Source organism: Acomys minous, assembly GCF_964271855.1.
Source record: "Acomys minous genome assembly, chromosome: 14".
Classification (NCBI taxonomy): Eukaryota; Metazoa; Chordata; class Mammalia; order Rodentia; family Muridae; genus Acomys; species Acomys minous.
The window spans coordinates 67,481,724-67,504,898 of NC_140496.1; the positions used below are offsets into that span (position 1 = coordinate 67,481,724).

The 23,175-nt window shown below is 39.7% G+C and overlaps 1 pseudogene across 1 annotated transcript; it reads right to left on the reverse strand.

The window, feature by feature from the left end:
- Nucleotides 1-18,743: 18,743 nt before the first annotated feature.
- LOC311582488 (aladin-like) lies at nucleotides 18,744-22,941 on the reverse strand (annotated as a pseudogene). Its single transcript has 2 exons — nucleotides 22,894-22,941; nucleotides 18,744-20,315 (listed from the first exon to the last, which is right to left on the reverse strand). The product of its transcript is annotated as an aladin-like (transcript).
- Between the last annotated feature and the right edge of the window lie 234 nt (nucleotides 22,942-23,175).

Here is a 23,175-nt window from a genome sequence, read left to right on the forward strand (position 1 = left end):
GTAACCAATATCAAATTAAATGGGGAGAAACTTGAAGCAACTTCACTGAAATCAGGGACAAGCCAAGGCTTCCCACTCTCTCCATATTTATTCAACATAGTATTTGAAGTTATAGATTGAGAAATAAGAAAACTAAGGAGATGAAGGGGATACAAATTAGAAAGGAAGAAATCAAAGAATCACTTTTAGCTGATGATATTATAGTATACATAAGTTCCTCCCAAAATTCTACTAGAGAACTTCTACCACTGATAAACACCTTCAGGAAAGTGAGTGGATACAAATTATTTCAAAAACTCAGAAACCCTCCTTTATAGAAACCATAAAGGGGCTGAGAAAAAAGTAAGGAAGCAACACTGTTCACAAAAGTCACAAATAACAAAAATATCTTGGTGTAACTCTAAACAAGCAAATGAGAGACCTGTATGACAAGAACGTCAAGTCTTTAAAGAAAGAAATTGAATATTTCAGAAGATGGAAAGTATTCACATGCTCATGGATCAGAAGGATTAACATAGTAAAAATGGCCATCTTATCAAAAGCTATCTACAGACACAAATGCAAGTGCATTCAAAATACCAGTACAATTCTTTACAGACCCAGAATGAACAATACTCTACTTCATATGGAGAATTAAAAAAACTCAGCATAGTTAAAACAATCCTATACAATATAAGAATTTCCTGAGGTATTATCATCTCTAATTTCAAGGTGTACTACAGAGTAATGGTAATAAAAAACCACAAGGTACTGGCAAAAAGAGAGACAGGTTGATCAATGAAACCAAACCAAAGACCCAGAAATAAACACACAAATCCCTACAGACACTTGATTTTTGACAAAGAAACCAAAAGTATGCAATGAATAAAATGTAGCATATTCAACAAATATTGCTCTTGTAACTGGATGTATGCATGTAGAAGAATGCAAATAGCTCCATATTTATCACCCTGTACAAAATTCAAGTCTAAGTGGATCAAAGACCTCAACATAAAGGAAAATGCACTAAATCTAATCGAAGAGAACTTGGGAGAACAGCCTTGAATGCAATGGCCCAAAAGACAACTTCCTGAGCAGAACACCAACAGCTCAGGCACTAAGATTAACAATAAATGGGACCTCAGGAAACTGAAAAGCTTCTCTAAGACAAAGGACACCATCAATAGGACAAAATGGCAGCCTAGAGATTAAGAAAAGATCTTTATCAACCCTACATCTGACAGAGGGCAGATATCCAAAATACATAAAGAGCTCAAGAAATTAAACACCACCAATCCAAATAACCCAATTAAAAATGGGGTACAGAGCCAAACAGAATTCTCAACAGTGGAATTTAATGGGTGAAAAACACATGAAGATATATTCAATGCCATTAGTCATCAGAGAAATGTAAGTTTAAAAGACCACTAGGTACCAGTACCGTCTTACACCCCTCAGAATGGCTAAGCATAAATCTCAAGTGGTAGCACATGCTGGCCAGGATATGAAGCCTCCATTGCTGGTGGGAGTGCAAACTTATATAATCACTTTGTAAATCAATTTGGCTTTTCTCAGAACATTGTGATTAATTCTAGCTCAAGACCCAGCTATAGCACTCCTGGGAATATACTGAAAAGATTCTCCATCATACCACAAGGATACTTGCTCAAGTATGTTCATAATAGCTTTATTTACAATAGTCAGAGATTGGAAATAATCTAGATGTCACTCGAGAGAAGAATGGATAAAGAAAATGTGTCACATTACACAATGAAATACTACTCAGTTATTTAAAAAAAAGAGAGAAAATAGACATCATGAAATTTCCAGGCAAGTGGATAGAAATGCAAAATATCATCCTGAGTGAGGTAACCCAGACCCAAAAAGACACACATCATATGTACATACTTATAAGTGGACATTAGCCATAAAATACAGGATAACCATGCTACAGACAGTCCACAAGTCCAAAGAAGCTAAGTAACAAGGAAGGTGCAAGGGAGGATTAGTGAATCTCACTAAGAAGGAGAAATAAAATAAGCACTGGAAGTGGATGGAAAGACAGAATTGGATGGAAGAGGGGGTAAAGAGGGAAACAGAAGGCGTCAAGTGTGGGAGGACTGAGCGAGAGAGAACTGAAGTTGTTGTTGTGTGTGTGTGTATGTGTGTGTGTGTGTGTGTGTGTGTGTGTGTGTGTGTGTGTGTGTGTGTGTGTGCGCATAGCAGCACTAGGACAAGCCAGAAACCTGGGACAAGAGAAAGGCCCAGGAATCTCTAAGGGTGACTCTAACTAAAACTCCTAGCCATGGGGGATAGGGAACTTGCAACGCCAGCTCCTGTAACCAGGCAAGACTTCCAATGGAAGGGCAAGGACACCAACCCACCCACAAAACTTTCAACGAGAAATGTGCCTTGCCTTCAAGATGCACAGGGATAAAGATGGAGCAGAAATTGAGGGAATGACCAACCAACCACTGGCCCAACTTGTGACCTGTCCTATGCAAGAGTGCCAGTTCTTGACACTACTATGTCATGTTATACTTGCAGACAAAGCCTAGCATAACTGTCCCCTGAGAGGCTTCACCCAGCAACTGAAGAAAACAGATATAGAGAACCACACCCAAACAATAAGCAGAGGTCAGGGAATCTTTTGGAAGAGGGGTAAAAAGGATCGAAGGAGCCAGAGATGTCAAAGACAGCAAAAGAAAACCTACAGAATCAACTAAACTAGGCCTATAGTGGCTCATAGAGACTGACTCAGCAACTAAAGAACATTCATGGGACAGACCTAGGCCTTCAGCCCATATGTAATAGATACGCAGCTTAATGTATATATGGGTCCCTTAACAACTGGAGCAGGGCCAGTATCTTACTCGCTTGCCTGCTTTTTTCCTTTTCTCCTAACTGGGCTGTCCTATTTAGCCTCAATAGGAAAAGATAAGCCTAGTCCCACTGCATCTTTAATATGCCAAGGTGGGTTGATATACCTGCCAGGAGTTCCCTTTTCTGAGTAGAAAGAGAAAAGGAAATGGAACAGAAGAGGAGATAAAAGGAAAGGACTGAAAGGAGAGGAGGGAAGAGAAGCTGCAGTGGGAATTTAAGGTAAATAATGAATGAAAAAAAAAAACAGGCTTCTAGGGAATAATAGTAAAATAAAATAAACCGCAGAAGAATCAGTTACGCATCAGAATAGTACAAAACAAACAAACCGAAGGAAAAGATCTCAAGAAAAGGCACAAGAAACAGATGTAGACACAGAGCCACACTCATTTGCACCCTCAGGCATACCATAAAACACTAAATGGGAAGCCATAAGGATCCATAGTTTAAAAATAAAAGAAACAAAAAACAGACAAAATAAATCAACCAAGCCCTGACAGGACATTAAAGGAACCCTCATGATGCCACTGAGTTAATTTTCTTTTGGACATCTACTCATGGATGTGCGATCCACCCTTAAGAACAGTTTGCCTCCTCCTAGATTTTCTGAGTTTACTAGAGCTGGTCCATAGGCATTGTGAACATACTATGGTTTTCATCGTATATGTCTGATATATGAATAATTAATATTTTGTGCAACAGAGTAAATGGCATGTAATTTACATTAATTATATTAATATACACGTGGAACAAATTAAGTTTGATTCAGACAATTGCACTGCGTTTATTTGAAAGGGTTATGTGTGGTTTCTCTGTGCATATGTGTTTGTGTTAGTGTGCACATAGGTGTATTTTTGTATGTATGCACATGTGGAGGCCAGAGGTTGACATTGGGCATTTTCTTCAATCACTCTTCATCTTAGCTTTTAGGCAGGTTCTCTCATTGAACTTGGACCTCATCAGTTCACTAGGTGAGCCAGCCAATGATCTTCAAAGAGTCTTGTGTCTCCACTTTTCTAGTTGAGGGATTAAAGGAAAGTCCTCACATCTAGCTCTTCATATGGTATTGTGGGTCGAACCTTAGGTCCCCAGGCTCATAAGTAAGCAGTTTACTAACAGAGCTCTTTTTCTAACACACACACACACACACACACACACACACACACACACACAATTTAATTTTATTATTTTAAATTGTATGTATGCCTGTGCAGAGGACATGTGTACATGGGTACAGGACCCCTTGGAAGTCAGACAAGAATGTTGTTTTCACTGAAACTGGAAACAAGGCAGGTGTGAGCTGCCTGACTTGAGTACACAGATCTAAACTCATGTCCTCTGCAAAAGTGGTATGGCTTTTAACAGCTCAACCGTCTCTCTAGCCCCTGCATCATCCACTTTTAGTACGCACTTTATAAGAGTCTTGAAGAGAACTGGAGATTCACGATCATTACCAAATCCTAAAATAAGAGGAATGATATTTAAGTGGGACCTAGGGAAGCAGTTTAAGGGTGGTTAGGTATTATGTTCACAGGAAAAGAAATTCAGAGGGGAGGGATATAAATGTGAAAAAAAAGAATAAATAATTACTGAGAGACTCCAGATGCCAGAGAATTTAGGAGAAAGTGCAAAGGTAAGTGGTGCTAACACGATCCAGGGAAGAGAGATTCTTATTGCTAAATACCTCTAAACTCAACTAACTGGACTTTAGAAAGCAAAAAAATGACAAAGTGACTGACACTGAGAAGCTGACTGCAGAAGAGCTGTAGCTTCAGACCTGACTTGAGTGTGGGTTAATCCAAGTGAAAATTTAAAAATTAGCTTGAAAATTTATTTTTCAATTGTCTGTCTTTTTTATTTTTTTATTAATTTATTCTTGTTACATCTCAATGGTTATCCCATCCCTTGTATCCTCCCATTCTTCCCTCCCTCCCATTTTCCCCTTTTTCCCCTCCCCTATGACTGTTCCTGAGGGGGATTTCCTCCCCCTGTATATGCTCATAGGGTATCAAGTCTCTTCTTGGTAACCTGCTGTCCTTCCTCTTAGTGCCACCAGGTCTCCCCCTCCAGGGGACATGGTCAAAGGTGAGGCACTAGAGTATGTGAGAAAGTCATATCCCACTCTCCACTCTACTGTGGAGAGTGTTCTGTCCATTGGCTAGGTCTGGGTAGGGGTTTAAAGTGTACCGCCTGTATTGTCTGTCTTTTTATTACAGCTTTGGATATAAAGTGTTACACTGTTGCATTTTTCTGACCTTGGCTAATATCCCATCCGGTCCATGAAGATGACCTCACAATATGATCCTTAAAACCACATACAAGTGATAAGGGTATAATAGTAATACAATGTTACTTTTGAGAATTTTCTAAACATTTAATCACTTTAAAATTTGGTAACTTAAAAGACAAATAAACATTATACACTTAAGACATCTTTTTTTTTTGTTGGAGCAGTCTATGAAGAATTGTTACAGATTAAAGGGAAAACTCTGGGAGCTAGACAGATGCGAATTATTATGATCTTGTTCAATCACTTCCTAGCTTTGTGACCTTGAGTATGTTGCATAACCTCTCTAAATCTTAGTTACATCATTTGTAAACTGGGGAATAATAAAACTACCTACTTTATAACACCACTGTGATAGTTTAATGAAATAATGTTTGTAAATCACTCAATGTGGTGGCTGGCTCATAATTAGTGCTCAATAAATATAGACTCTTATTAAAGTGATGGTACACTTTGTGAAGTTGATTTACCTTCCTGAAGTGAATAATGTCACTCTCTTCTTTCTGGCAAGGATAAGCTCATCAATATATCCTCACAGTACCACTGATGTCCTGGTGTAAGTGCAGGGACTGGAAAGGAATTGAGAGAGAAGTGTCCAGATTTAGACAATGGATGGAACCTGACATACCCTGCCTCCTGAGTGATGCAGAGGGAATACACTTCTTAACGAATGTACCCACTGTCCAAAAATGACACATAATAGCAGAGCATGGATTTTCCAAGGACAAATAAATACAACTAGATATCAGTTTGGGACTGAAAATCAATTCACAGAGACATGTTGGACCATGTAGAAAACACCACACATGTGGGGCTATATGAAAACTTACACAGGTGAAATTATTCATAAGAAATATCACAATATCTGTTGTATACAGAAAAAAAGGTGAATTAGAATGCTTAATATCTGAATGAACAGTTTTAAAGAGTTCGCAAAGAGAAAATAATTTTTACTGTTTTTATCTCTTATTTTAATATCCCCACATTTCCTTTGTGGCTCAGTAGTGGATATGAGACCAACAAGTAATTATTTGTTGAATATTTACACTCTTGGCCTGGATGTGAGCCCTTACAATCACTTCGTGCCCAGAAGCCTCCGTCAATTTTATGAACATCATTAATCTTGTCACTTAACCATGTTAGCCTTTGCTTTTTGTTCTCTTCCACCTTGCTTGTCCTTGATGGTATAAGGAAGGTATACTCATCCTCAGAAGGAATGAGAAGTTCCTTCCCTTCTCAAGCCCTACAGTATAGTCCACCTATCTATATATACTGTGGATCAGTTTTCCTGTGCTCAGAACTAAGGCATTTTCCTTTTCTTTGCAAAAAAATATTCTTTCTGTGACAAATTCTCAAACTGCAGCCTCAGGGTTACTGCAGACTCCAAGAGATCATGAAACTACAAGAAAAATAATTTAGGTTGCAGATAATAAACAAAGAATATATTTCATGGATGAAGGTTAGGGATAGGATCTGTATGGGGTCACGAAGCAATTGCTCTCAGAGTTATAGCCCTTAAACTTGCAGATGTGGAGAGGGCACAAATCTAACATATCTGCTCTCCCCTTCCTCATTATGCATTTGAATATTCAATGAACATTTATTGAGTTCCTATTATGTGAGTATTTCTAAGGGCACAACAGTGAAGAATAAGGTTCTACCTTATAACAGTCTCTGTATGCATCATGGCTGAAAACGCAGACATAAACATTACTAAGGGGAAAGGTTGTCCCCCACAGTCCCACCATGGAGAGTGGGCTGATCACAGCCTAAGAATCACTAAAAAGTCCTAATTATTAGGTGATCCCATATATGGTCTTGCCCAGAAGTGGATCTGGTTTGTGTTAGTACTGTTTTCATAGTTAACAAAGCTTCTTCCCTATGCTGAGTGGGTTGCCCACTTACCTGAAGCGCTGATGATATTTTGGTTCTAGGATCCCCTGTCTTCTCTTGTTTATTCTCTGGCTCTATTCATGATGACACCACCACAACATAAGGATGAAAGTATAGTTTATAATTCAACCTTGAAGTTGAGAGCTGTGTCATTACTGAAAAAGAACAGTGCGGGACTGAGGTGTGGAACTAAGGGATGGCCTTGCAGAGAGTGAAGGACAGAGGCTGCACCGATGGCTCTCAAGGGTTCCCAGTTTGTTGTTAAGTGAAGTATTTATGCAACATATTCATAGACAGACCATGAATAAAGAGAGGTTTCATGTCATTTATGCTCAGTAACAGATGTATCAAGGAAGGATATACAGATTCCCTTACTCTAAATTGCATAGCTTTTTATAAATGTTCAGTTGCCTCATAACTTCTATAAAGAGCAACCCACAAGACATTGCATATAGAGGCACAGATGTTTGCTGTACACACCTCTTTTCACAAAAGTGCTTTTAGGAAGAGGTCACTGACTCAGAATCATCAGTATCAGCCAATAAACTCCCTTCATGCTAAAAGAAAGGGGGGGGCTTTTAGTTTATTTACTGGCTGTCCATCAGACACAATTGTCAGACTTCCAAACTGGGATTTCCATTAGCAGACACATGTCTTCACTGTTGGTACCTTACCTGTTTTATACTGAATAGTCAGTGGATCTGAAATGTATTTGCGTAAGGAATTCCCATTTGATATTTTCTACTGAAGAAGTAGGAAAACAGTGTTTAAGGACTTCAAACTCTATGTTCCAGTCTAACCAATTCCCTGCCTTAAAACAAGAGACGTGACAACATCTGTATGAAAAGGTAGAAGGGGCACAGTGAACTTAGCAGTTATATTGGAGTAGATTAGAGGTAGGGCTGTTTGCACAATGCCTCCTGTCTCTCAATATGTGGCCCTTATGTTCCTCATGTAGGATGCAGGTTAGAGCATACTCATCTTGTTGAACTGTTGTCATATGCAATGAAATAACCCCTTGAAAGCAGAATTGCCTGGGCTCTAATTAGTAACTAAACATGGGACTTAGGAAAGGCCGATGGACATGATTAAGTATGTGTATGAGTCAAGTTTTTTTAATCTCTGAATGGGGGTTTCTAATGATATTTACATGTGATAATATTTACAAGATGCAAAATACTGAGACCAAATCTGAAGAAATCTTTTCTCTTAACATCATTATTTTTCTGTCATTGTTATTTTCTAGTTAAGGAATAGGAGCTCTGCGGTTTTTCAAAAAAACAGTTTTGTTTTTTGGCCATCAATGATGTTCTGTGGACTGTTTGATCCATGGTTACTGTGGAGCAGTAGAAAGCTCCTCTACAAGGGAACACAGACACCTGTCCTTTGGTCTTTCTGCATTCACTGATTAGTTACATGACAGTAAAACACTAGAGAATGCTCTCCTTTATCAGGAGAGTATTGTCTGCTTATCTTGCAAAATTTCACATTTTAATATTGTTTTGCTTTATTTTTTCCAATATGCCTAAAAGATTCTGGAACAACAGAGATTTTTGTTTGTGAACATGGATGCCAGTCGTGTGTGTGTGTGTGTGTGTGTGTGTGTGTGTGTGTGTGTGTGTGTGTGTTTGTGTGCTGATATCAGATGATAGTCTTTGGTGTCATTCCTCAGGAGCTATCTATTTTGTTGCTGTTGCTGCTGCTGCTGCTGCTGTTTGAGATGAGATCTCCCATCTGTCCTGCAACTAGGTAAGGAACCTGGGTTAGTCGACCAGTGAGCTTCAGGATTCTGCATGTCTTTGACTCCTTGCAGTGAAATAAAAAGTGCACTCCTCATCCCACATGGCTTTTTTTGGCATGGTCATGGAGATCAGACTCAGGTCCTCTTGTAAGCTAAGAATTTTACAGACTAAGCTAGTTCCCTAATGTCTAAAGATTAAACTATTTTATCTAAAGTAACTGACATGTCAGGAGCAACTGACCCCTTAAAATGTGCATTTCTAGTCAACTTCTTGGCCCATGAACTCATTTTTGATAGTCACTCTGTTTTCCTATTTACATTCTTTTTAATATTCCAAATAAGAATATTGATTTATCTTACACATGGGTCTCAGATCTTAGTGAGGAGAGGAGAGTGTATTCATTAATATCACAGTGACTACTCCTGTCTTCCTAGACCTGAAACATCTTCAAAATGTAATGAAAATCAGTATGAAGCCATTGGGAAGGCAGAAAGGAGAGACTGAACATGTTAATGACAACTCTGTTCCTTCAAAGCCCTCTCCCACAACAGATCAAGCCATGGCCTTTCTTTAAATTTAATGAATGACCTCAGAATATATGTAGACAAAGAGATCACACACGAATTCATGAAACACTGAAGAAAGGGGCAGCATGCCACACCTCTCAGCTGTCTAACTGCTTTGATTTATTTTGTCTTTGTACCTGAGGAGCAAAAATAGATGATTTTTCCATTTGAGAATCATTATTCCAGGCTATTCACACTGGGAAAGAACCCCCTAATGCTCGGGCTGACCTTGGGACTTTTATCTTTTTAGTTTATGCCAAAGAAGGGAAAGAAACCCTGCATTGCAGAAATATGTTTCCTTCTTTCTCCCCCTCTTGCTTGGGGTAACTTGAGTTGTTTTTTTAAAAATGTTTTTGTTTAAATAGAAGACAAAGAAGTAGGTAGTAAAAAGGGGAAAAAAACCACCCTACACACACACACACACACACACACACACACACACACACACACACACACACTCACCTTAGCACAAGTTAAGCTAAACTTAAATTCTAATGGCGTATTTTATAGCCAAAATCCAAAGTCCACATAGACCTAAGTGACAGTAGCTTTCAAACCGTAAAATTGCTATGTGCTTCTACTTATGGTCTAAGGGGCTAAGAAATGCCAACGTGGATTAGTGAGGAGAAACTATACTCAAGCTGACATGCAATCAGGCATATCAATAGACGGGCATATAAAGTGATCCTCCCTTCCCCGCTGAAGGGGCCAATTCAGGGAAAAACAAATTCTTTGGTGGATTCTCAAAACGCAGCAGCTCACAAATACAAATTATTCCTTTGGGGACATTTCAGAGAGTTTAAGTTTGCTTCATTTTGATTGTTGTTTCCTCTCTCTTATCCTCTCATTCCCTTCCACACCCCCCCCTGCCTATTTCACTCCCCTAGACCTCTGGTAAGAAGAGCCTAGTAGGTTTCTTCAGGACAGCCTGCATCCCCTTCCTCTGTGTGCCCGCTAGGTCGTCTTGCCAAGGGGCAATGATCAAATTGTAGGCACCCAAATGTATGTCGGAGGTTCAGCAGCGGTACCCCCCACTTCTCCACATGGAGAGTTGGCACTCCATCCACTACATCTGAACAGGGCTCTTGCTTATCTGCGTGCATTGTCCTTGACTAGTGTATCAGAGTGTGCAGGCCACCCTGTACCCAGATCAGCAGCCTTGATGGCCCCCCTGTGGAGCTCCTGATCCCTCCCAGATCTTCCATCTCCCTAACTCTTCCCTACAGCTCTCTGGGCTCTGCCTAGAGTCCAGCTTCTAGTCCTAGTATCTGTTCGATCCCCCACTGGTATAATCTCTCAGAGGACATCAATGTTGGCCTACTATCCACTTACAAGTGAGTATATATATACCATGCATGTCTTTCTGGGTCTGGGTTACCTCACTTAGGATGATCATTTCCAGTTCCATCCATTTGCCTGCAAATTTCAAGATTTCCTTGTTTTTTTTTTAAATGTGAATAAATTGTAATAAATAATATATACATTTAAAAATTCTGGGCCGAGCAGGGGATATTGCAGAGACTGATGCACCAACCAAGGACCATGCACGGCAAGGACCTAGACACTCTGCTCATATGTAGTAGATAGGCAGCACAGTCTCCTTGTGGGTTTCACAATATGAGGAGTAGGGACTACTGACATACTCTGGGCCCCCAACATTGATCACTTACTACAGACAGAGCGGCCTTGCCAGGCCACAGAGGAAGAGGATACAGGTTGTACAGGTAAGATTTGATAGGCTGAGGTCAGATATTAGGGTGGCAGGACTCCCCTTTCTGAAGATCAGGGAGGGAGAGAGGATGGGAGGGAGAGAAAGAAAGAGAGGGGGTGAGGGAGGAAGGGTGGTATTAGGGAGGGGCTATAATGTAAAGAATTCAAACTACAGAACAAGCAGGTAACTTTTATTGCTAATCTCACTACATGGGAAAAGCTCTGAGACTGGCTGAGACATGAATGTCTACACATAGACAATGTTTCTTATTGGGTATAGAATCCCTGTGACTTATTATTAGATGCCATCCTTCATATCACATGAAGACTTACAAATGTATTTTTTTTCTGCTCATAAGAGAACAAAGAACTAGCCTTAATTGTTCTGTGCATCCCATACACCTCATATATTTACAAATTTAGGACTGTATAATGTTTGTGAGAAATTACATGTTTTCAGAACAAAAGAACTGGACAGTGACGCTGGGTCAGACTTGAAAGGATTTATTCCCCCAAGCATGCTGGATGCTGACATCCTGCATTCTTCATTTTCTAGCACCAAGTGCTTCAGTTGCTGTTCCTTCTCAGAACAAGACAGCTCCCAGGACACCTTCGAAGAAAGCTTCTGATCCCAATAGATAACGTAAAATAGTTAGATAAGGTTTTCAAAAACCTCAGAGACATACAGAATATGGTAGTTAAAGAGGATTTTACTATTTTAAAGATTCATTGAAAATAAGATAGGTTAACTCCTAACAACACTCAACCTACCTCAAAGAAGATAACGAACATCAAAGAACCTCCTTATGGAGATGGCTTCCAATGTAGCAAATCAGCCACTGAGCAAAATGTCCTTGTTTTCGCCACTGACAGAATTCTTGCCCAGAATGGGCAAGCTTGGATTCAGGCAGAGTTGACTACAAAACTCTGCCAAAACAGGGTAAGCAAGTCCTTAATAGTTCTTGCCTCCTGAGGGGAATTACCTCCCCCTGTATATGCTCATAGGGTATCAAGTCTCTTCTTGGTAACCTGCTGTCCTTCCTCTGAGTGCCACCAGGTCTCCCCCTCCAGGAGACATGGTCAAAGGTGAGGCACCAGAGTATGTGAGAAAGTAATATCCCACTCTCCACTCTACTGTGGGGAATGTTCTGTCCCTTGGCTCGATCTGGGTAGTGGTTTAAGGTTTACTGCCTGTATTGTCCTTGGCTGGTGCCTTAGTTTGAGTGGGACCCCTGGGTCCAAATCTGCCTATCATAATGTTCTACTTGTAGGTTTCTAGGACCCATAGGGGAGGAGAATAAGGGGAAAATGGGAGAGAGGGAAGAATGGGAGGATACAAGGGATGGGATAACCATTGAGATGTAACAAGAATAAATTAATAAAGTAAAAAAAAATTAATAAAAAAATATTCTCACAGTTAAAAAAAATAGTTCCTGTCTCATAGATATATTGTCAGTGATACTGGGCCATAAGGCTTAAGATGATGCTCCAATGTTATAGAGCATTTTGGGTGACTGTTCAGGCAGCAAACGGTTTCTGTCATTTTTTTTTCCCCGCTTTGGAAGTTGCTAACCTTCACTTCCTGCTTACTCAGGTAGTTAATGTTTACTTCTCAAGTCTCTGTTGGAGTTGAAGACAAGATAATTTAGTTCTATAATTATGCTTGGTTGTTTAGGCGTTAAGATATTTTTAGGTCTACATAGATGTTTTAAGTGGACAGAGATGAGATACCATAGATACTTATTTACATTCAGAATTTTAGACTCACCAAGGGAAGAAAAGTGTTTTCTTCAAGGTTGCCAAATACAAATAAACCAAAACACTTTAAATGTAACATTAATATAATTCCTGATTGTTTTGTGGTTTTTCTTGCTGTATGTAGTTTGTTTTATATATGTGTAATAATATAAATGTATATATAAAAATAAAAAACATTAAGAAAATAAAAATAAAGTAAAAATACTTGCCAAAACAAAACAAAACAAAAGATTGTCTCATTTTCTTCCTAAATTTGGACTTGTTCTATTTCTTTGTAGCTCTATGCTAAATTTGTAAACGTGGAACTCTTGACATATACACTATTCAGTGACTCATTGCTTTCATGTACTGGTGTTTGGATCATATTGCCCTTAGAACAGCTTAGTGTTTATATGTGAATCTGTCTGTGTTTTTATTCCATTTTTATGCATTTGAATTACATGATATTGAACAAGTTATAACCCATGTCTATGTCCTGGTTCCATCATGATCACTCTTTACCTACAAGTCTGCTATGAGAATTTAAGACATTTAAACTCACAACACACATGAATGCATGTACATATAACTCTGTTATCTAATACAAAGATCTGAATATTATTTTATTTATTGATATACTACATTCTGTCCATTATTGTATAACTAATAGCCATTTGGGTTATTAATTTTCTTTATTTACAGCTATTGCCTTCTTACACTTAACTTTGTGCTCACTCCATTCTTACTTTTGAAGACTGTTTTCTCCACTGCTTTCATCACCATCATATAATAACCCTGAACATGCTAGAACTCATCCTTGACTAAGTGAATCAGAAGTGCAGAAAGTAGGGGGCTAGGATTCTTTTCTTTTAAAACATTTATTTGTTTGTTATTCCTTTACAACCTGGTCACAAGCATTTTCCTCCTCTCCTCCCAGTTCTATCCTCACTTCCTCTCCCTGCCCTCCCTTCCTCTATTCCTCTGAAAAAAGTAGCATCCCCTTACCCACCCACCCTAACTCATCAATTCGCATAAGGACTATATGTGTCCTCATCCACTGTGGCCCAGTAAGGAGGCTTGCCACTGTGGATTGATCAAAATTTGGCATCAGAGTCCATATCAGAGACAGCCTCCCTGCTCACCTGACTAGAGTATCCACATGAAGCCTGAGCTGCCCATTGGCTACATCTGTGTAGGAGGCCTAAATCCAGCCCATACATGGTCCTTGGTTGGGGCACAACAGATTTATTCATAAAATCCAGAATCTGGAAATAGCCTAGAGATCCCCTCAGCCAAAGAATGGATAAATTGTGATACATTTACACAATGGAATACTACCCAGCTATTAAAGCAAAGAAATCATGAAATTTACAGGCAAATGAATGGAGCTAGAAAAGATCATCTTGAGTGAGGTAACCCAGACCTAGAAAAACACACAGAGTCTGTAGTTACTTATAAGTGGACTTTAGCCAGATAGTGCAGGATAAACATTCTACAATGTACAGACCCAAAGAAGATAAATAGCGTGGAGGACCCAAGGAAAGATGCTCAAATGTCACTCAGAAATGGAAATAGAAAAGACAGAGGTGGTGGGAGAAGAGAGGGAGCAAGGTAGGAGACCGTGCACAGCGAGATATGAAGGTGGAGATCAGACCCGGGGGATGGGGGATGGAAGACAAAAGGACTGCAGAAAGAAGAGAAACTGGGAGGGTGTAGGAACCTGGGCTGCCTGGGCTGCCTGCCTGTCTTGCTGTTTCATGTCCTGTTTCTAGCAGCTTCCATGTCTGTGTTTATCTTGGTTAGCTAGTCATGTTTACTGCTCTGAGAACATGCCCCTCCCTTCCTCAAGACTTTTCCTCCTGTGTGCAATCACCTCTTGAGGGATTTCACCTGGGAGGAGGATTCCTGTTTGGCTGCCTATAAGAAGGCTCTTTGGAACTCTGGGATAAAGAATAAAAAACCACTGCCGCAGCTATTGCTGCAGCTGCTGCTCTCTTAACACAAAGGACCTGCTGTGTTATTTTGTGTGTGTGTGTGTGTGTGTGTGTGTGTGTGTGTGTGTGTGTGTGTGTGTATGAGTTAAATCTGCAGCCCCTTGCCCTCGACTCGGCGGTGGTGCGGGCACCACAAAGGGGCATCTCTGACAAGCTGGAGAGCTAAGTCAGAGTAGGTTTCCCCGGGAGAAAATGACGGGGCACTCTGGTAGAGAATCCTAGTAGCAGGGGCCATAGTGTCTGAAGAGGACAGAATTCTTTGGCTAACTTTCCAACTTATTTTTTTCACCAGTGTTTGGTAACTACCATATCTTAATATATATTACCTAATAAAATGTGATAAAAATTACCAAACTTTTATAAAAGTTAATTCAGGGAAGTAATTAACTCCACAAAGTTCAAGGATATGAAAATTAGAATTACTCTTAGAGGAAGCCTGGGGCCTTCAGCTTTTTTGAGTCATGGGGTTTGAATAACAGAATATTTCCTGTCAGCCTGTGATTATAGATTTGCCATGTACATATTTAACACTGTAGAATATGAAAGCTGTGTGCATGGTGTCCAGTTATGAGAAAATGTCACATTTAAACTTAAAGAAATGAGCAGAAGACCATGGACAAACCTTTGATTAAAACTTTCAGTGAAGAAATCCAGCTTTTCCCAATGTCCATTATAAACTGAGACCTGCTCTCTCAGCCCTTACCTGATGAAATGAGAAAACACAAGGCAATTGCATTATTAAATTAAGCAAACGTAATAAGATCACTTCGCTATGCCAAAACATATAATGTATTCATCAGTTCTGTGTCCAAGGGATTTGAAATTTTTGCCCAAGTGTACTATTCCTGCCATGCCTAACTACTCTTAGCTCCATAATCAAGCCTTCAATGTATACATATGTATGGTGGGACTAATTGGTATAATTAATGCATGTGTAACAACATTAGCTGGCTAATGTCTGAAGGGAACCAAAAAATAAGTAAATTCATGAAGTCAGTTTTAGATTAGCTTCAGACCCAAGATAATATATTTTCAAAAAAGAAATTCAGCTTTCAGTGTGGCTTTTAGTTAGTAAAGCTGTGGTTGTAGTTCATACAGGAGCATTCCTCACCCTAAGGAGTCCAGTTTAGCAAAGATATTTCATATAAACTATTAGCTGAGTAAAGCAGAAATCTTCGGTTAAATGAAACCATGATAATATAAGGTAAACTGGAAATATAATTACAGAAATGCATTCACGCATTATGTTTCCCTCCCTCTGTGAAAGCATTGGATTCACTTTTATTTCTTCTGTTTTTTTTTTTTTATGTTCTACCTGAGTCCAGAGTTGTGCAGCTATTTATAGAAATGTTCAGTAATTATAAAAATACTTCTAAAGGAACTATGAAGAAAGTTACAGGTGGTTTAAAAATTAGTATCTTTGTACTTGTATTCAGTAAACTTGAATATTACAGTAAAGTTCATTAAAAACCACATATTATGGTATAGTCATGAAAGTATGTGCCACAGTCTTTTCCTCTATTGCCTTACCATGCAGCCCAAAATGAAAGAGGGATTCTTACCAAGGCATGTAGGTCATGTAAAGTGCCACATAGTTCTGTGTGTTTAAAAGGACTCAAAGACCAAATCTGGCAAAAGAAATTGGATTTATTTACAATTAGGTCAAACCAGTGAGAAAAACGGACTCCTAGTTTCTCTGTTTTTTTTTTTTTTTTTTGTAGCCAGTGTTACAACTTTATATATAAAAAAAATGAAGAAACAAAGCAAGCAGGTATGTATATGTTCATTTACCAGAACAGCTCGAACCTCTTCCCAGATGGCAGCTTCCTACTCCAGCTGGCACCAGGATTCAGCCTTTCTTCCCCTGTTTTGATATATTGGGTTCTTGAAGATTTGCTTTCACATATTCATTTACTTAGTTTTGCTAGTTATTTTAATGTTTATACTTTTGTCTTTTGATAACTTCATGTATGAGCCCTGTGTTTACATTACTCCCACTCGTATGCCCTCCCTCCCAAATTTATGGTAGCTTGGCTAAATTATTATCAATACTTGTATACAAATACTACCAAGTCCATTCACCATGGGTATACACATGTGTTCAGGGCTGGCCACTTGGGATGGGTGTCCTATATGGAAGTTTCTCCCTGGAAGACTCATTTACTTATTTCAGCAACTTTTAATCGCTTGGAGCTCTTCATGTAAGGGTGGAACTGTATGTAATCTAACCTGTTCACACTGGACTGTGAACTGGTGTTATTATTATGTTGGTCTTGTTCCAGTAGCCATATTGTTGAGACTTCATGGGTATATTTTTTTCCTGTCATATTTAAAGCATACTGTCTAGCAACAGACATCCTACAACTCTGACTTTTACAGTCTTTCTGTGCCTTCTTTCATGATTGTCCCCGAGCCTTAAAGTAGAAAGGTTGCATTTGTAAGTGTATCAGTAGTTTGGCTTGGGCATGCCAAAGACTTTTTTATCTTAATCTTCACCAGTTGTGGCTATCTTTAATAATCTCTATCTGCAAAACAGTTCTTTGATGAAAGACAAGAACTGCCCATCATAAATATTTAGAAAACAGTTAGAAATTATGTTGGTTTAGGAAAATGGAAGTAGTAGGTTGTTCTCTCATGCCTGTGACTTCCCGATCTATTAATACCAAGCATGAAATCCTTCTTATTGAGTGAAGCTGAAGTGTAATTATACAGCTGTTGGTTGCACAAAGAAAAAAGTGCCAATATTGTACATGTAGATATCTTGCCAGGTTGTTCATTATTTGGTTGGTAGGCTTTATATGTGGCTCCTAAGGAAAATTTTAATTCTTCATAGTTCATTGTTTAATTAGTTTGATATCCAAAGACAGGCTCTCAAAAAGTTCTCTTAAACTGTGTTTTCCCTTTCCTTCTTATTTATCATGGTTATAGAGTGTTTGGAGGAATAGATTCTTAAGACCATGTAGGATTTCCCCCACTGCAACACACACACAAATTACACCTAAGTGCATATGAACATGATTAGATGGTTTTCCTTCTAATTCAGCTACCGGGTAAACCAAAAGCACATTTGCTTTTGAATATTTATGTTACAAAAATAAGATACATAAAACTGGAAGCAAGAAATCAGTTTTTTGTTGTTGACTAACAGCTTTGTATATTTACCAGGTTGTTTCTTTTGGAATCTACAAAAGCATGTGCTGGTATTGTGTTAATATCGAAGCTAATATAAAATCTTGTAACCTGGTGTTCTTACTAGCACATGTTAATCTATCTTTCTCTACGTGAATCTGTAAGATTTATCTGAACATCAATCACTCTCAATAGGATGCTTGGGAAAACAATCACCGAGTAGAAGATGGGAGAGCAATAATTAATATGCAGTATTAAATCTATCAAAAAGATATTGGAAAAGAACACTCAGTCACCACACTGGGTTTAATTTGTTTAGAGAAATAGCCTTCACACCTGAGTCATAGTCACAGCTTAGCGTTCTCTCAATTAAACCTATGCTTGATGGAAGCAATGAGGGCTTTGAGGACAAGACCAGGGCACATGCTAATGAAATTCCCTGCAGAACAAGGGCATTAAGTAGACAGACTTGCAAAGGAAGAATCACACAATCCGTATTAAATTCCTCAATAAGCAAACACTTAAGACTTTATCGTACATTAGATATTCCACACAGAACCAGTAACTGTTTCAGATCACCATCTGAATATATGCTACAGTAATATTATTGAGAAATAGAATTAAAACATGAAAAATCTTATTCAATTTCAGACTCGTTGTTAATGTAGCTTGTTCTACCAAATCTCAGTTTAGAATTGTTCATATTAAAATGACACATCTATTAAAGGACCATCCAAATGTTAGACTGTGAAATAATTTGATATCTTCTAAGGCTATAGTATTTAAGACTAATTTATCTTTTGGGGGGAGCCATGAAAAACTTTATTTACAAGTGAGAATGAGCAGAATGGGGTTGAGTAGGTGGTAGTCCTGATAGAGGGTCCCAAGGGGCCGAGGTAGGTGATGTCTCAGTAAATAGTGGCTCTTTATGGAAAGAGCCTCCACCTCCAGCTGGGGGCTCCTGGACCCAGGCAAGAACTGGGCTAAAGCATGGAAACGGGGCATTAGCAAAGTGCAGAGGAATGTTGGTGATTCAGCCTGTTGACCAGCACACATGGAGGCCACTTTGCTGAAGGAAGGATGGAAAGTGATGAGCTGAGCCTGGGCTTCTAGTTCCCCTTGAATAATTCCACAGGGAAGTAATTCAAACATAGGACTGTTTTGAATTCTAAAAAGGAGGATGGCAGGATACCTATCCTGTACATTTGGATTTCCTTCCATGAGCACAGGCAGACGTTCACCACTGCGGTCCCAAACCCTGGAGTGAGCAGGCCTCTCCTCTCCATCTAGGGTCTGTATTCTTGTCTCAGAAAGACCAGCTAAGATTGTTGATGACTTTGCACCACCAACCTGTCTCTTCTCTGTTCCACATTGTCTGCGAATGGCAGGGAGTAAATCAGGGCTTTCTCCAGTACAGTGAACAGCATCTGGACTCCAGCAGCCAGTCTGATGGCACTGTGAGCGAGTTGGCAGCCTCTCACAAGGTCCACATCTGGGCCTCCCAGACTCGAAAGACCACTAAGTAACCAGGACTTTGCTGCCATCTGGGGACCACAGGAAGTTAGTTGGTAACCCCTCCTCCTCGGAACCAAGGAAGGGGGTCACAGATTTCTGTGGCAATATCCCATATCAGAATAGCGGCATCTACAGGTGAAGCTAAGAACAGCTGTCCAGCCATTGGGGGCCCAAGCCAAGTTGGCGACTGGTGTGTGCCCTAGGTGAGACAACACCTGGGTGCAGCCATAGGAGGGCCTCACAGATAAGGAGGTAGGATCCAGGGTCCAGATGAGAATCCAGCTCTGGCAGGCCACAGACAAGACGGAGGCACTGAAGAGCTTCTAGGCTAGCACTGCCGCGTTTTGCTGTAGAGGATGCTTCAGAGAAGCAACTATAGTGCTGTCGTCATAACATCCAGGAATGGAATTGTCCAGCAGGACAAGTGCAGACTTGATGGTGATAGGGTGCCATGCAAAGACCTGCAAGCAGCAGCTAGACCAATGTGTTACTTGGGCAAATACAGCAATCAGGTCTTCACTCCTGAGAGATAGGTGTGGGAACAAGGAGCCATGGAGGGAAGAGGTCCCTGGACAGACAGATAGCCAGGGCCCAGGTGGAGGCTGTCTTTATCCATTCAAACACTTCTTCCTCTGAATTTGCAGTTTCATTCAGCACTCCAAAGAGGCTCACATCATGCCAAACATTGGTGCACCTCTTCCACACTTGCTCCCTGTGATGGGTGAAAGCAGTTCCTGTACCATGGTCCAGCCTCCCAGGGGCTTTCAGGGGATCTTTAGTCAGGTGGAGGACAGGAAGATTAATCCACCGGCCCAGTAATCGGGAGGACGGCTCTCATACTTCTTGCTGGTAACCAGCTCTTTATTGTGCTCATCTAGGTGACCTGACCCCCAGGGACAACCCCAGGGAGCACATCTTGCCAGTCACGAGGGCTTCTGGAATCGATCTTCAAGCTCCGGGGCTAGATTCATCCTAATTTATCTTTTTTATCTACTTAGAACAAAACCACAGCAAACATGCCCCAAATATTCTACTGATGTTTTACAGATTTCTGATACTCTCCAAGAAGCAAATTTCTATCTGGGCATCTGCTGAACTTTAGATAAAAACTTCTGACATGTGACAGTTGAAAATAGAAATAGAATTTCAGTTTCTGCCAAATTAGTAGAAAACAAGCTTCTGTTATCTCTCCTTTTTTTTTGGGGGGGGGGCTATTATATGCTGCTAATGTGACCAAATTCTGTGGGTAAATGAAATATGTGTTAAATTGCACTAAGAATGTATTATATACCATTTGACTCTTTCTGCTTCTGGGTTAACTCATTCATTATGATAATATCTAATTCAGTCCAACCCTATGAGCATATACGAGGGAGGAGGTCCCCCTCAGTCACAGTCATAGGGGAGGGGAGTAAGGGGAAAATTGGAGGGAAGGAGGAATGGGAGGATACAAGGGATGGGATAATAATTGAGATGTAACATGAATAAATTAATAAAATATATATATTTTAAATGTACTATATATTAGATGCAGGCTTATTCTCTAGAGATATCAAAATACTATACTGAGTACTCTCCATTTTTAATGCTGTTGTTGTTGAATTGAGATTTATGAATGCACCAACATAGCTAATACTGAGGAAGAAGACTGTGGAGTGTCATTGGAGCACAAAACACATCAGGGTAATATCTTTTCTACCTGTTCCTGGGAGGAGTTTGGGAGGACCCAGGACAGGGGTTTTGAAGAACAAAGAGGAGCCAGCAAAGAAAGAAAGGAAAGGAAAACACAAAAATCATCAGTTTGGAGAAATGGTAATAGTTTATGAAAGCCAAGGTATATTGCAGACAAATCTGTTTAAGATTATGAAGCAATGGACAGTAGGATGCATGTTGTATTGACAAAGCCTGTAAGCTTCTTCAGCCTGCAAAACAACAAACAAGTAAACAAACAAATAAAACATGGATGTATTAATTTTTATTTTATTTTATTAATTTATTCAGATTACAATTCAATTATTATCCCATCACTTGTATCCTCCCATTCCTCCCTCCCTCCCATTTTCACCCTATTCCCCTCCCCTAGGTCTAAAGGCCAAGGGGGACCTCCTCCCCTACTATATGGTCATAGGCTATCAAGTCTCATCTTGGTAGCCTGCTTATTCTTTCTTTGAGTGCCACCAGGCCTCCCCACCCAGAGGGGATGGTCAAATATGGGGCACCAGAGCTCATGTCAGAGTCTATCCTTGCTCTCCCCATAACTGTGGAGGATGACATGGACATATTCCTTAATGGCAGCAATCTACTCGACCTTTTGAGCAGAGAATAATCATACTGGCACTTTAGAAGCTGAAGGTAAGGATGAATTTAAGTATTGTTTCAACTTCTTTTTGCTAGCTGGGGAAATCATTTTCCAATGGGAAGAAGAGGGGAAATTTATGGTTTGTAGACCTATTTCTCCACAACTTCTTGTTTGACTCTCTGTTGCCTGTGTGGGGCCTGTTCTATACAGGTGCCTCACAATGTTGCTGTCATATTCTTGCCAGCATGGAAGAATGTAGCCCTCAAACTCTGAGTAAACAAACCCTTCATGCTTTAAACTGCTTCTTGTCAGACATTTGGTCATAGCCATGAGAACGGTAACTAATAAAATAATCTATTGTTAATTTATTATTATAAAGGAATAATTTTGTCCTTTATGCTATTATTAACTTATTTTGCCTTAAACTGGGTGATTCTGCGTGCCTTTTTGTAAAAATTCAGTTTGCAAATATGATCGCCCATGCTGATATTTGCTGGCAGTGAGTGTTGACAGGTTAGGTGACTGGGTTATTAGAATCTACCCTTATGATCTGAGTTCATACCCTGATATCAGAGGGCTCAGGGTTTTCTCATTCCTTTTGCTCTGTGAAATTATACAGAGAAAAATGCCCTCAAGTATGTCTGAAGCTGTCTTGTCTTCTTGTTGGAACCGTAAACTCTTCAGAACAGGAGAAAAGAATTTCTATTGTTTGTAAGCCACCCAGTTAATGACATTGTGTCCTACCACTCTGACCAAATGAAAAAAAAATTACCATCACATACATCTATAATCCCAGAATTTGGGAAGCAAAAGTGTGAGGGCTGAAGTTCAAGGCCAGAGTGTGTTACATAATAAGACCTCATCTCAAAAAGCGAACAACAGTGAGAACATGGGAAAAAAGTTAGCCTGGCTTCTGACTTCTGTGCACACACAACTAATATTTCTTGAGGTAATTAGAACTAAGCTTCAGTTACAAAATGGTTATTGAACAGTATTGCTAGGTTAACTTCAAGAAAGACAGAAATATATGTATATATAAAATACAATTCATACTGAGGATAATTTTGTGTGTACCTATTCCTGGCTACACTTAAAACAAAATTCTGGCAGCAAACTAGCATAGGTAAAACATCCTTCACTTCCTTGGACCCATTGATCTCACCAGTTCACTTTGAGGTTCTTCAAAGATTGAACTGTTCCCCGCACTCATGCTGGGAGACAAAGTGTCACTGATTGATGTGTTGTGCAGTGTTCCATCAGACCGTGGGACGTTTTAGGGCAGCAAGTCAAGAGGGAGAGAGCCAAGTAAAGCTTAGGAACATAAATTAGAAGAGATATGCTGATCAAGGGAAGGTTCCTGAAGCTGATGGTTAGACAACCAGGGAACGTAGGCCTGCTTGTCTTCTCCCTTAGGTTTGCTCAGCCTGTTTTATTATACATTCAA